This window comes from Falco biarmicus, chromosome Z, assembly GCF_023638135.1.
Source record: "Falco biarmicus isolate bFalBia1 chromosome Z, bFalBia1.pri, whole genome shotgun sequence".
In the NCBI taxonomy this organism is placed as follows: domain Eukaryota; kingdom Metazoa; phylum Chordata; class Aves; order Falconiformes; family Falconidae; genus Falco; species Falco biarmicus.
The window spans coordinates 28,673,708-28,685,867 of record NC_079311.1 but is presented as its reverse complement, the minus strand read 5'-3'; the positions used below and the strand labels follow the sequence as shown (position 1 = coordinate 28,685,867).

The window sequence follows — 12,160 nt, the reverse complement described above, 5'->3', positions numbered from 1 at the left end:
TAAAAGATCCACCCTTGAGCAAAGAAAGCCCCCTGCTAACAAAGCTCCCTCCCCACAGAACGTGTGTGGTATGGAGACAAGGCTCTTAGGAACCAATAAGTAATTGTAAACAGTTGTTCGAAGTGTGTGAAAAGTTTTACTGTGTGTTAAGAGGGGCTAGCTTTGTGGCCACCCAGCACCCATCTCTGCATAGACATGCAATGAACGAATATCTCCACTCTGTGTGGATCAGTGCTTGCACACCAAGTGAAGAACCTGGATTTGGGATAACTGTGATGCAGGTCCTAAAGCTCGGTATACCTAATTTTCCATAGGCTCACAGCATAAGGCACCATGGCTGCAGATGTGGAAGTATGACAAAGCCTCTACAGCAGTGCTTAGGTCTAAACCTGCGTCCTTTTTACTTCTTTACTTCCCAACTTGTTTTACAGCTATTCAATATGTTGATTCTTCTGTTAATTTAGACTATACTGACATCAATATGTTCATTATGTTTATCTGCCTTGTGTTCATCTGTGCTGCTAAAAGAAAAGAAACCAAAAATACCAAAACCAAAAACCTAGGCTGAACTTCTGGGACATATGCAGTATGCCATGTAGTGAATATGAATAAACAGAAAGCAACATGATGGGTTTGGTGTTTGGTTTTTTTAATGTAAGATAGTCTTCAAAGGTTTTCCTTTAATAATTTTCTGAATAACTACTGCTAGGTTTATAGTTCTATAAATCTAATTAGGCACAGACATTTACCAGCCAATGATTTTCACTTCACTTGCTCTGAATACATATCTACCCTATATAACTGTTATGTTATCTAATATAGCATAAATTATTTTTGTTGTTGACAATATCTAAGGTTTATTGCACAGTAGTATAAATAAACTGTAACTTTAAAAGATGTCATTCAACCAATTTCTCTTGAGAGCAAGAATTTTTGTTTCATAACCCAATATTTACTTATCATTTGATGATATAAATGGTTAAATATTAATTTCCTATATTCATCCTCTGAATTTAGCTCTGAAACCAGACAGGATCACTTCACACCTTCCATCACTCCTAACTTTAATAGGAAAATAATTTTTTTTACTAAAATGGCTAGCTCCATTTAAGTTGTCAAACAAAGCCTACATTGCAGTTATACGGCTTTGTATGACAGAAGCCCACTCCAAAAATCAGTTTGCACAGATTAAATTGATGTCTCCTGAAATGGAGTTTAAATCACAAATTAAATTACAGCACATCCATTGTACAAGTGACTAAAGGACAGGAAGCTAATTTAATACAGCTAGGCAGACATTTCTTCAAGTGAAAATATGGATGAGAGTCTGTTATTCACAACTGCTATGAAAAATCTGTGGTATGTTGTACTTATATTTTCTCTAGGAATCTGGAGGAAAGACTTTTTTTTTTTTTCTTCTTTGCTAGAAACAATAAGAAGAAGCTGTTAAAATCTGTCCAGTACTGACAGTTGTTCAAGCCCCAAAACACAGCAGGAAAATGAGCAGTCTCAGAAGCAGCATGGGTGGAGCTGGTCAGAATTTTTTTGCATAAATATGAGTTCTTTATTAAATGCCAAATTCAAAAGCAAAACCACTTCTATAAATGCAAATCATAACACAGGTTACGTTTCCTGTTTAGTTTGATAATAGGCTGCTTCTAGCTAGAAACAAGAAGTATGAACTCAGCCAAAAAGCCAAGAGAAAGCCAGCACAGGGAATTTAAAAGAAGAGTAGCATAATTAGATGGGTTTTATAAATACTGTTACATTAAATGCTTAATTATTTTTTATGGCATTGACAACTTAGTTTGTGAACAATTAACACAATGTTTTCTTACTTCTGATTATCAAGCAAAAAGTGTATATTTTTCATGGTTATAATAAGTTAACAAAGGACATATGCTGTTTGATCGTGCACAGTGTAATCTCTATAAAATTTTATTGATACAATAGATATAATTAAGTATTAGGATGACAGAAAAAGATTGTTTCCTAAAAGAATTAGAAGACAATTTGAAATATTCAATTTTCTTCTACTATGAGCAAGATTACACAGAAAAATGGAAGTTCCTAAAATAAACTGTTGCAGTCTGTTGCCATCCTCTCCAAAGGCAGCCCAAAAACCTGTCTAAACCCTCAGTTATTCAATATCTACATTACTGAGACATGTCACATGTTCCTTCCCAGTCACTCTTGATTGATTTTGTGTGTTTTGTTTAGTTTTATGGTTTATGCTACTATATCAAGGAGTTCAAAATATTGTTGATCATTTAGTTTTAGTTACAGTATTACTGGTTATTTTATAGATCTCTTATGCGTCGTCGTTTACTCACATAAGAGGAATTTATTGAAGAGGTGAAAACACAGCACTGTATCATGTAGCATCTTGCTATGATAACATATTTGATACGAATGTCACGGTGTCTATGAATTTCAGTGACATTATGAGTTTCCAGTTGTTTTAAATGCTTTATGGAAGATACAGTCGCATTGAAACTAATGTAATAAACACCAACATTTCTGCATTTCTGAAAGTGCAATTTTTTTCTATTCTTCTATACATGTGACAAATGTTTCAGCATGGAATGAACAGTCTCAACTTTTTATGTCACTAAAAGCCATGGGGATACTGAGAATACAAAGTACTTAAGATGACAGCCTTAGAAAAAGGTTATATTGAGGAAATATGGGAAATATATTGAACATATTCTGGGCTTGATTACAAACAGTGAAACATATAGTCTGGTTGTGTACAGAAGTGATTCCAGTGCCTTCATTAAATAACACCAGGTAAGGACAGCAGTAGTGATAATGATAGTCATTTAATATTCCAGATATCGATGTGGCTATCTGTTTCTGCTGCTGTTTACCCAAGCCTTATTTAGTCTGCAAACTGGAAACTTCCAGCTCTGTGAGACTAAACATGTTTATTCTGCTTCAAAGCCATCTTTTTGCTAAGTGTCTGGGCTGCTAAAAGGAGCAATTATTAACAGGAATAAAGCTACTAACAGTAAAATATTAACACTAATAGGAAGTTCTGCCAAGTTAATTAAGAGGATTATTCTAGGTATCTGTTCCTGAACATTACCTTGAACACATACATTGCAAAGCACTCAACATTACTTTCATGAAAATAAAACCAAGCTTAGATCAGGTACTTATAAAAACCCTAAATTGCTGGGTTCTTGAAGCATTTGACTGTGATGGTTTTCTAAAATATTTTGATTCCAACAAAAAAATCCCCATTTACCCTGGGTAAATATCCCACATATGCAACTACCAGACAGAAACTGTATTTGTTTCTGAGCTATGAAAGAAGTGATACATGAAGAAAAAGGTGTATTCTGTTTGATTTAGCTTCATTCCTTCTGTACAGAAAAAAAATCTGGTAGGGACTGGACCACATCAGCTTTCCAAGACAGAAATTATTTAAACAACTACCTGTCAAAACTGAACACAAGAAGTTCATTGAGATTTCAACAAAGCCCTTCTCACAAGCTGAAGGCATGAAAGGCAAAGACCGAATGTAGGATTTCTCATTTGGCCACTAAGAAATGTTATGTTTTTAATACAACCAGGATTTATCAGAGATGATTACCTTACTAATCTGTCATAAATTCCACTAGAAAACCATAATAATATTGGAACAAGACTACACCTGAAATATGACTTTCAACTAACACTGCACTGAAGTATGCACTTGTTTTCAAGAAAGGCTTTGTAAACTGTCAAACACTGGGGAATGTCTAGGTGCAATTTCAGTCTAACTTGCTGCCTGTAGATCTTTTAATATGTGGGTATTTTTTTCTTTTAGACAGCTTACAATTTGCGCATTATAAAAAAATCCAGACCTCTCAAAGATGTGTATCTTTTAGATGCCCACAAAGGCTTCCGTATGATTAAGAAGATGGAAGTGCTGAAGCTGTTTATTTGAGAAAGTGAGAGATAAGAGTCATATCTAAGCAATGGTAGCTTTTTTCTTTTTTAGGATATTTTTGCCATTGTTGGACTTTGATTATGATAGTTCTAAAACTCAACGGGAACTCAGTTTTGATTCTATTTTCAGCTACATTTTTAGATATAAAAGTCAACATCTCTTGACAAGTTTGTGTCAAGTTTCAGAGCTTTACGGAAGAAATGCACCCAATTCTTGCAGGAACACACCTACACAGAATCAGAGATGAAGCTTTCCAGAACAGTTCAACCTGATTTCCTCTGTCACTTTTTCTGCTCTTATTGTCCCAGTCCAGTTTTGCTCACTGTCTTCCATACAGCGATTTCTTTGCAAGATTGGATGCTTAAAGCACGTCATGGCTTAAGATTTTTTCTGCATGTCCCTCTCTGCCATGACGTTGATTTACCCCCCAGCAAGAGAAAGTGGTTTTGAACAGTCTGCTATCCACTTTATATGCAGAATATCCAGATATATATTAGGCTTGTATAGCTGCTCCTTTAAGAACTCAGATTAGTTCATTTTAGAATTTAATCATTTCCCTGGGATTTGTGAAGGGGCTCAAGCTGTGACTGCATCATCAGATAGATGGTGTAGGGTGGCAAAATCAAACATGTACATTTGTCTGAAGTGGGAACTTAAAAATTGCCAACTTTCTGCCACACAGCCAGAAGATGAGAAGTCCTGGGAGACTAGCAGAGCCATAGGTTCTCAGAGCTCCTTTGATTGTTTTCAAACAAAATTTGTTTGGAATCTACTTTTTGTAAAATTTAAAAAAAATAGACAGGATGCAATATTAGTTGTCATACTCAGGATAAAGTAGTCATTCTTAAGACTTTCTTAGAGAAACATACCCTTCAATCAGTGCATATAAAGTCACAAATGTGATGGAAACTTGGATAACAACTGCTCACCACTTACCATAAACCCCCTAGATTAAGACATCAGATTTCAAAGGAAGTAATTTTCTACCTAGCATAAAATTAAAATTGATTGCCAGACATTTTGCCACAGGGTGTTGTGCCTGAAAAACATACGGACTTGAAAAAATTCAGGAAGCAAAAATCCATTGTTATGGGATAACTGTGGGAACACAAGAGCCATGGTAGAATTTCCAATGGGGAAATTTCTGAATTGTGTTTTCTGGAGGAAAAGAAAGTATTTCCTATACTTGCCTGTTTCTGCCTTCTTTCTCTATAGATCCAGTTGTTCACAGTGTCTGAGATGGCATACCTAAGCAGAAGTGGCTTTGGTCTTCTTTTCCTGAGGCTAGGCTGTCCCAGAAAGCACAAATTTGCTGTGAATTGCTGGAAACAGCAAGAAGCATGGAACTCAGATTTTGTTGCAAGTGTATCTACTTTTCATTGTAAAAGCATGAAGAAATTTTAGAATCTGTTGAGATCTATTATTGCTGCTCAGCTTTACACAGCTTTTTAATGTAGCTATGCCTGTGTTTAAAGCACACATTTAAATATCTTGTTAAAGTCAGGAGCAAACATAACCAGAGGCTCCAGTTCTCAGGATCCATAAGCTTTAGTTCAGGTTGAAATTTATCTCTTTATCTTCTTGTAGGAAACAAAAGAATGGAATAATGACTGAAATACAAAAAATAATTATGTTGAAAAGAATGAGGTCCTTACTTTTTCCTGTGAATATGTAATGCATATGTTTTTAATTATGGGCTAAACTTTCAAAGACTTTAACATATCAGGTGTCAGTCCTGTTTGTGTGATTCTACACCTGCACCTATATTTACAGCACTAGAATAAGAATATATATTAAAATATAACAATGTGCTTCATTTGTGTTAGTTAAGCATGAAAACTACTACAATATAAATTATCAGGTATATGATCCTTCACATATACTGATACTACATTTGCTAAAATATTGTTCCAAATTGGTTTGTTTTTTGGTTTTGTTTTGGGGGTTTTTTTGGTTTTTTTTTTTTGTTTGTTTGTTTGTTTGTTTGTTTTTAATTTCCTTCAAATAGCTTCAGTTTTGGTGTTTGAATTGAAGCAGTAAAAACAATTTTACACCTGGCACAGGGTTTTCCATTTTTGCTATATGATAAGGAAACTAAAGAATTAATTACTTCATTAAATATAAAAACCAGGGAAATTAATATTTAAATAATTATCAGTGTTTGATATTGTATGGTTGTGAAGAAACATATTAGTATAGCGGATATTACAGCAATTCTTGCGTTGATGGGCTTCATTAAAATATAATTGATTTCAGTAACCTTTACACTCCTCAGATCAAAAGCAATGGTATGTTACACGTTAGGATTCAGTACTTGTACATATCCAAAAGAAAAGGTTTCACTATTCTTATAAAAATACATTAAAATTACAGATTATTGAACATCCCTCATGCCCCCAAATATAAAGCCTAAACAGACAACCAAAAAACAATCCCCACCCCACCCAAAAAAAACAACCAACCAAAACCAAACCAGCTAACCAAAACCAGCTGGCTTCTATGCTTTCAATGCAACTTATTTTTAAAAAATTATTTTGGCTGTTTTTTCAATATCTGAAAGCATTTCTAGCACATCTTTAAATATAACCACAAAATACAATAGGACCTTAAATTAGACGTAGCAATATGTGAATAGTAATTGCATGGAAAATGGTACCTTGGCAATAAAACTACCTTAATTTTATAGCACCTTTGACAAATGATTCAGTTCATTGCACATATGGAGTGTATTAAACTTTCTCATTTTATCTTGCTTGGAGTAATTATAAAGAATGTACAGTCTGAAAACTAATTAAAGGGAAAGTCTATACAACACCAAAGGTTAATGAATTCTAAGCAGCATTCACAGATAAGTGTTGAAGGAGTTTTTCAAATATTTTATTTAATACATGTGGACACTGAATGCTTGCTCAAGTGCACTCTTGAGCCTAAGCCAAATATAGGATCTACATCCTGTGATACAGAAACACCTAGAAATCACAACAGTTCACGTGTGTTGATTTTTATTATCAGCTCTACAACTAACATCAGCAGTGACAATACTGGCAAGCACCTAAGCAATACCAGTGGAGCTTATTATATCACTTGTCCTGCAGCCATGCAACATGCACATCTTCTCCTCGAATCCTGTCTTAGATCCAGCATTCTTGAACCCATGCTCGGACACATCAGGGGTGCAAGCTGTTTCTCTGAGACACTCACCTTGGATAAAGCCAAAAGGGTCAGAGCTTGGGCTGTGTCGATAACAAAACACTGTCAGGATAAGGCCTGGTGCTTCCCAGCCTGGTCATGTTTTCAGCCTTGTTCTAGAGAGAATGAAATGATTGTCACTCATGTAGAGATGACCATAGCAGCTGCAGCTAGAAACTGTCAGAGAGAAATAAGGGATCTGATCCTTATGACAGACGTAAGAGCACAGTAACATCACCAGCTGGTTTTGTGCAGAATTTTACACAGTGCATACAATTTGACATATTATCTCCTCTCAGAATAACAACAACAAGAATATATCCATGCATTTTACTGGTATATTTGCCACAAAGATTTTCTATGTAAACTATTTTTAACTATCAGAATTATGTTACACAAATACAAATCCAAAAGATTTTAAAAAGACAACTTAAAAATCCAATAAGATTTCTTTGTTGCTTTTATGGAAGGACAAAAATTATTTTCTTTTAATGTGTAAAGAGTTTCTTGTTTCTTTTAATTTTGGTGTGTTTTAACTCGAAATAGGGAAGAGATTTTATACATATGACGTCTTAGTCATGCCATATAAATAAGAAATAACAGAGGGTTTAGAGAAGTTCTTGGAGCTGCCTTTGAGCAAATCAAATGACTAGGGGAGGATGACAACACACTCTTAACACTTGTTTTATCTTTCTGTGTAATCTTGCTTTTAGCAGGAGTGCACTTTTAAAAAAGACCTCCTAACATAACTGAATGCCAAGATGAAAACAAGACAGAACATGCATTCTGTTAAATGCGCCTACGTGGCTCCAGCCACTGGTGGTCATTCACTCCTTGGAACCAGAGTGGAGCTAGTCTGACATAAACCCCTGAAATGCATGTAGTATTGACAGTGGGGTGTCAGTGACAATTTTTTTTTTTTCTTTACAAATGCACTCCTATTTACTAAGGTGAACATAAGCTTAGAAGACTACATTTAAAGTCTTGCAACAGTAAAATGCGTTGTAAGCTGTGGATATGCAGAAACTTTCAAAAGGTTGTATGTGTTGGGTTTTCCTGATGTACAGAAACATAGCATCAGCCTACTCTCATGGATCAAGCAAGTCATCTCCCTGAGGGCAAAATATGACAACACCAATAGAATAGCTACACTATCTCAATTAGATGCTGAATAGTTACTCTTTGCTGAAGTAGAAGACAGCATCCAGGAGGGCTCTTTTCTGCCTTATAAGGGATTGGAACCAAAACTTTGATTGCTCCAGAGAATACACTGCAATGGTGTTTTGAAAGCTCTGTTAATTAACTAACTTAACAAAAATGTGAACCATGTAAGAAGTCAATTAAGTGGAATTGATGTGCATAATCTTTAGTTATGCCAACCTTTCTTTTTTTACCAAGCTCACCAAGTGCATCAACACATTTCCCGCAGACTGCATACAGAGGAGCAGCATTTTATAATTTTTTTGGCTGCACTTTAAAAAATTATTTGGTTCTTGTGGTTCCCCCAAAACTTTTCACAGCAATGCTCATTCTTAGTGAGTGTCTGCTTCTCTGAAAGAGAACAGGCTTTGGAAATTAAAAGGAAATATATGACGGAGAGCTGCCTGAATATCAGAACATATGTAGAGACTGAGTGATACACTGCAGACATGGTTACAGATACATGTGAAATGGTTTGAAACACTGTTTACCAACAGCTATTCAGAAATGTCACTCACTAGAGGTGACAGTGCCCCCCCCCCCCGCCCCAGATAAGGTACCACAAGGGCTCTGATGTGAGTGTGCAGTCCCTCCACACCACTTGCACTGAGCCCTCCCCTCTGGTTCATTTGATCAGCTCACCTGGGGGATCGGGAAGTGCAAGCAGGGGGCCCATAACAAACAGCTGAAGGAACAGAGGGGAGAGAGGTTCAGATATGCTATTTCAGCTGTTTCCAGTGTCAATGCGTAACACCTGGAGGGAAGTTTCTTGATACTGAAAGAGGATTTAGAAATGCTTTACTCTTCCTCATTGTCAAGAGTGACGGCTTGTTTTCTTGCCCATTTGATGCTCAGTGAATCCTTGTATCAGGCAGTGACTCAGGTATCTCTCTTTCCTTATTCAGAAAATGCCTTAAAAAAGATCCAGGAGGTGTCCTCCTCCCTGGCCTGCTCAATGCCCCATGCAAAATGGGAACTTGGCACAACTCTAGACTTCAACGCATGTCACCAAGGTGGTTTTCATACCAATCACACAGAAAGAGCCTCTGTCATGTTCAGGTGCAGAAGGCAAAGCAAGAGTGAGAGTTGGGGATGCAGAGAGGAAACTGTGGATTCAAATTTTCAGAAGAAGAAATGGCAAAGGTGAAATGGTAGAGAAGTTAAGTATTGGTTAAAAGCGTTCCTGTTGCTGCCAGAAGTGTTTTCAGAGAAAGCCCAGGCATAAACAGTTAACTTCAGAAGGGAGCTCAGGACTTTAAGTGCTAAACATCCTCTGAGGTTGAAGTGGTGCTAATCTGGAGATAGACAGGACTGCGGTCAGATCTTGTTCTCCAGGGTTTTTGTTTGTCCAAATTAACCTCTCATTTTCTGCTGCTGGCTGTTGTGGACCACCTTCTGAGACATTTATGTTGCCTGAATAATCTAGCAGCCTTCTACAATTAAGTAACTACACCAGTAGACAAGCAAATATCTATGGAATTCATCTACCTAAACTGTAAGACCTTTGATACACTCTCCCCACAACACTTATCTTTGAATTGGAAAGATATGGGTTTGATGCATGTATAGATAGGTAAGGAACTGTCTGGATGGCCAAGTCCAAAGTGTTACAGTCCATGGTTCAATGTCCAAGTGGAAACCAGTAACTAGTGTCCCTCAAGGGTCTGTATTGGGAACAATGCTAATTACTATCTTCATCAGTCACATAGACAGTGGGATTGAGTGCTCCCTCAGCAGGTTTGAAGATGACACCAAACTAAGTGGTGCAGTGGATTTACTTTAGGGAAGGGATACCATCCAGAAGGACATTGACAGCCTTGAGGAGTGGGCCCATGTGAACCTCATGAAGTTCAACAAGGCCAAATGCAAGGTCCTGCCACCTGGGTTAGGGCAATCACCAATATTGATATAGACTGGGGGATAAACTGATTGAGAGCCATCCTGCAGACAAGAACTTAGGAATACAAGTGGATGAAAAACAGGACAACAACCAGCAATGTACAATGTGTGCTTGCAGCCCAGAAAAGCAATCACATCCTGGTCTGCATAAAAGGCATGGCCAGCAGGCCAAGTGGGGTGATTCTGTCCCTCTGCTGTGCTCCCTTGAGAATCCACTTGTATATTGCATCTAGCTCTGGGGTGCCCAGTACAAGAAAGACTTGGACCTGTTGAAGTGGTTCAAAGGAGGGCAACGAGAATGATCAGAGGGCTGGAACACCTCTCCTATGAAGAAAGGCTGACAGAGTTGTGATTGTTCATCCTGAAGAAGGCTCTGGGGAAACCTTATTGCAGCCTTTCAACATGTAGAGGGGGCTTATAAGAAAGGCAGAGAGAGACTTTTTACCAAGACCTGTAGTGAGAGGACAAGGGGCAATGCTTTTAAACTAAAAGAGGTTAGGTTTAATTTGGATGTAAGGGAGAAATTTTTTTACAATGAGTAGTGAGACACTGGAACAGATTTCCCAGAGAAGCTGTGGATGCCCCACCACTGGAAGTGTTCAAGGTCAGGTGCGAGTGGAGTGATCGGTTCCAGTGAATTATGTCCCCGCCCATGGCAGAGTGGGCTGAACAAGGTGATCTCCAAAGGTCCCACCCAACCCAAACCATTCTGTGACTCTGTGACTGTCTTTTCATGTACACAGATAGGGCCTATAAGCAGGATCAGGTACAATTTCTCCTGAAAGCAGAGCATCCTAATGGTATCTAAAATGGACCACATAAAAGATTGATCTACTAACTAACTAAATATTCTATGCAATATACGGGTTTTTTCTATTTCAGTTTTAATCCAAATTAAGTCCCCTGCCATGAGTCACTAAATGAGTAATGTTCCCAGTTATCCAAATTTTCCATGTATTTTCATGTTTTGATGTCCCCAAATCTTTCCAGACAAATGAGCTAGTCCAGTAATGCATCCTTTCCAGGGAGTCATATTTCCCTGAGTTCCATTCACCACTTCATGTGCATGAGCTTGATCTGCAGCATTGGGAGTCTAGTAGGACATAAAGAAAAAGCTGTAATGAAATGCAAGGCATCATGCAAGCACTCTTTTGGTCTTTTTTGTTAGCTGAATGTCTACTGAGAATTTAGACCATATAACATTTTAATAACTTCAATGTTATTATGATCAGGATGTATTTCTAACTAATGCATGAGAACAGAGATTACTTAATTACCTGTCCATCATTATTTGCAACAACAGGGTCAAAGTGACCACTTTCTGCTGCTATTAGTCACACTCATACCAGTCCTGTGCATTATTGATTTATAAGCTAGTGTAATATTTTTAATCCTTTGTACCACCTGTATTTAAAATGTCTGATTATAATTTTGATAGTGCCTTCTCAATTATTGGATAACAATAGTATGATTAATTAAATTGTATGATTATTACCATTTATAATATAATCTGGAAGATATACTGCTTTTAAAATGGAACCGTATCTTGTCAGTTTTGCATGATCTTGTGTAACTGTTCTGTTACAGCTCAATGATACTTAATTATTCTAGCTAAATATGTAATTTTTAAAGGCTACATTTGACAAAGTGTCATGAATCAGCTTTATCCTTTTAAATACAAGAATAAAATTCAAAAAGCCCAGCAGCTGCAATGTTTCATATGACCATGTAGTTTTATGGCATAGGTGGTTTAACAGAAACATGTCACACCCTCTAATGTAAATAAGCCTAATATATTTCAGCATTTCAGTGTTCTAGCCACACAGTAAAAGAAGTCAAGGCCTCTTGGTAGAACAGGGTTCTTGACAATAGATTTTAATTTCTTTGATCTTCACACATCTGGCAACCCTTGTTGAAGATTTTGAGGATGCTTTA

At 37.0% G+C, this 12,160-nt stretch overlaps 1 long non-coding RNA gene across 3 annotated transcripts in view; it reads right to left on the bottom strand.

Annotated features, from left to right (window-relative positions):
* Positions 1–967: 967 nt before the first annotated feature.
* LOC130143121 (uncharacterized) overlaps positions 968–12,160 on the bottom strand; it is a 55,744-nt gene continuing 44,551 nt past the window's right edge. For 2 of the 3 annotated variants that reach the window (XR_008819647.1, XR_008819646.1), the window contains 2 exons: positions 7,139–7,242; positions 968–5,259 (listed from right to left, as the gene is read on the bottom strand). This is a non-coding gene — a long non-coding RNA (uncharacterized LOC130143121). Of the gene's footprint in view, positions 5,548–7,138; positions 7,243–12,160 lie in introns of all 3 variants that reach the window. The other variant, XR_008819648.1, reaches the window with a different exon arrangement.